The sequence below is a fragment of the Ailuropoda melanoleuca genome, unplaced genomic scaffold (genome assembly GCF_002007445.2).
Source record: "Ailuropoda melanoleuca isolate Jingjing unplaced genomic scaffold, ASM200744v2 unplaced-scaffold6883, whole genome shotgun sequence".
Classification (NCBI taxonomy): Eukaryota; Metazoa; Chordata; class Mammalia; order Carnivora; family Ursidae; genus Ailuropoda; species Ailuropoda melanoleuca.
The window spans coordinates 2,414-6,002 of NW_023243647.1; the positions used below are offsets into that span (position 1 = coordinate 2,414).

Here is a 3,589-nt window from a genome sequence, read left to right on the forward strand (position 1 = left end):
TAATTCCCATTGAAAGCATTCTATAGGTTTGTTAGCCTTCAAATTCCCAAAGTACATTCTCCATCGCATCACAAATTGGCTATGTATTTCAATGTGTAAGAGGCTGCTGTGTGAGAAGAGATATTTAAGAACACAGGTAGGAATAATCAGTAATTGTTTCTTCCATTAAGAGGTGATGTCTGCTATGTGAGAGTAGTTTTGGGTTGCTAGAGAAGTAAATGTTTTTATCTTTATATTCATGAAGAATAGAAAGAAGGAATAAATGGAGACATATTACAATTCTTCGGGTGTGGCATTTACTGTCATGGAATGCAATGGTCAGAATTATAGTAGAAATTGACTAATATATGAGGTCTGAATTCAGTGATACAGCAACACCTTTTATCTGTTCTCAATAGTATATCTTTAGTTCTTCTCAATATTTAAAATTACTTTATTGGGGATATGCAAAGCCTTTGTTAAAATACCAACTGTCCTGGGGATGTTAATGCTTGGTGTTATATTTATATGCCACATATTAACTGAGAGAAGTGATGGATGTCAGATAGTAATGAATCCCATCTGTTAAAGAATTAATAGAAGAACAGAAGTTTATGATGGGAAAAATAAACACAAGATACAGTGGAAGAGCCTGCAGCTTTTAACCTTAGAGGTACTTAAAGTTTTCTTTTCTTTTCTTTTCTTTTTTTAAGGGTGCCTGATGCAGGGCTCAATCCCAGGACTCTGGGATTATGAACTGAGTGGAAGGCAGATACTTAACTGACTGAGCCACCCAGGCACATACCCCCCCCTTGATGTCTTAAAGACAGCATCAATGTTTGAAAGACTATGAAATAACCACTGTGTAATAATGTACAGGATGCACACTACTTAGGAGTTAAGTAGAGCGGGATTTCTGACTCATTGTGCTAACAGCAGGTTTATGCACAGAAGGAATGATAAATATTGAAGCCAATGAATACTTAAGTAAAAAAAAGGAAGGAAGGAAGGAAAGAAAAGGGAAGAAAAAAGAAAGGAAGAAAAATGATTTGGATGGTGCCATTTGTAAATTTTTGTGCTTTAGTTTTGCTTGNTTGTGTGTGTGTGCGCGCACGTGCACGCATATATCTGCTTGGTGATGTAAAGTAGCTCTTTCATAATTTCCAATTGAGGATATACATGGAAATCTCTGTTACTAATTAGTCTATTTAGGTTTAGACATAAAAGGCATGTAGTTTTGTTTTTAATAGATGTGCTATTATAAAAATTTCCTTTGGTTTCTTGATTTGGAATTTTATTGCGTTTCTCTTCCTTCTTACCCTCTTTCATTCTGTCTCATCTTACATTTAGTTCATGGATCCTTCTTGTCCTCCTCTCCACACTCCATATTCCACAGTGCTATTTAAAAATGAGGGTACCATGTAACTAAAGCATGTGAAGCATTGTTTTTTGTTTTTAAAGATTTATTTATTTATTTGAGAGAGAGAGAGAGAGAGAAATAGCATGAGGGGGAGGGGCAGAGGAAGATAGGGAGGGAGAAGCTCAAGAAGACTCCGCTGAGTGCAGAGTCTTAATCTCAAGACCTGGAGATCATGACTGGAACAGAAACCAAGAATCAGATGCTTAACTCACTGTGCTACTGAGGTGCCCCGTGAAATATTGTTTCAAATCACTGATATTTTGCTCTAGTTCAAATGTCTTCAAGCTTTTTAAATTTTTCATTTCAGTAATAAACCATTTTGAACATGCACAAGCAATATCTATATTTTATTTTTATATTTTACATTCAATTACACCATGATTCTGTGTAAAGTATAAAACTTTCAAAATTTAGTTTCATAGAATGGGATATAATAATATATGTATAGAAATTCTATTATTATTTTCATGCCACTAAATTATCAAGTGTGTTGACTGTCCACATTCTCAATTTAGAGGCCACCATACAGATAAGCCTCAGATCTTAATTTCTCCAGAATAACCAGGACTTTTTTTTTTTTTTTACTTTGACCACACGGATGGGTTGATATTCTATGGAGGAAAAGTAAATATTTCAAATAAGCAGGCTTTTAAAAAAAAAACTTTTTAAGTCAGCATTCCTGAGGTATAATTTACATAGAGTAAATGTAACAATTTCTGTATAGTTTAGTAAATTTTGGTGAAAGAACAGACACTTGCAACCATTATAGTCAAGGTATGGAATGTTTCTGTCACCTTAAAAAATTCTGCCCTTCCTCTTTGCTATCAATCCCCACCTTAACTCCCATTCAAATAAAAACCTGAAGAACTTGATAACTGAGATTAAGGTTTTTTCTCAGAGACATTTCCTTTGCCTCATGAAAATCATAAACAAGTCAGGGCAGGGGCATTGCAGAGTCCCAGGTGAGAGAACAGTTAGAAGCACAGAACTGAAGAAGGAGAAGAGTGTGGCTTCAAACCAGGGTGTTGGCAGATAGAAATGTAGAAGAATAATGGGCAGAAAAGAGTTCTTTGGTTGTGGGGAAGTGATGGTATGATAGATGTGGCACATACTCCTTTTAGTTTGAAAAGAACTATGATCTAGATGCTAGAGACGGAAGTAAACTTTCTACTCCCTGATGTACTGCAGGCACAGGAGATGGAAAATGACAACAGCACAGTGGTGAAAGAATTCATCCTTCTTGGTCTGACCCAGTCTCGAGATATTCAGCTCCTGGTCTCTGTTCTAATTTTAATTTTCTATCTCATCATCCTCCCCAGAAATTTCCTCATCATCCTCACCATCAGATCAGACCCTGGCCTCACAGCCCCCCTCTACTTCTTTCGGGGCAACTTGGCCTTCCTGGATTCATCCTATTCCTTCATTGTAGCTCCTAGGATGCTGGTGGACTTTCTGAGAAGAAGGTAATCTCCTACAGGGGTTGCATCACTCAGCTCTTTCTCTTGCACTTCCTTGGAGGAGGGGAAGGATTACTCCTTGTTGTGATGGCCTTTGACCGCTACATTGCCATCTGTCAGCCTCTACACTCTTCAACTGTCATGAACCCTAGAGCCTGCCATGCCTTGCTGTTGGCTCTGTGGCTTGGAGGCTTTTATCCACTCCATTATCCAGGTGGCCCTCATCCTCCGCTTTCCCTTCCGTGGCCCAAACCTACTGGATAACTTCTTCTGTGATGTGCCACAGGTCATCCAGCTGGCCTGCACAGACACTTTTGTGGTGGAGCTTCTGATGGTCTTCAAAAGTGGCCTGCTCACCCTCCTGTGCTTCCTGGGGCTTTTGTCTTCCTACATGGTCATTCTCTGCCATGTATGTGGATCTGCTTCTGAAGGGAAAAGCAAAGCACTGTCCACATGCACCACTTATGTCATTATTATACTTCTCATGTTTGGACCTGCAATCTTCATTTACACTTGCCCCTTCAGGGCCTTGCCAGCTGACAAGTAGTTTCCTTTTTCCATACTGTGATCTTTCCATTAATGAATCCTGTGATTTATACCCTTTGCAACCAGGAAGTGAAAACTTCCATGAGGAGGTTATTGAGTCAGCATGTGGTCTGCTTAATAGATTTTATAATATGAAGTAAAGAAGAGGAAATTCTTGCTGTAAATCATAACATTCATTTAACAAGTA

The 3,589-nt window shown here is 38.4% G+C and overlaps 1 pseudogene; it reads left to right on the forward strand.

Annotated features, from left to right (window-relative positions):
- The first annotated feature begins 2,315 nt into the window (after positions 1–2,315).
- LOC117800359 lies at positions 2,316–3,537 on the forward strand (annotated as a pseudogene).
- The last annotated feature ends 52 nt before the right edge of the window (positions 3,538–3,589 follow it).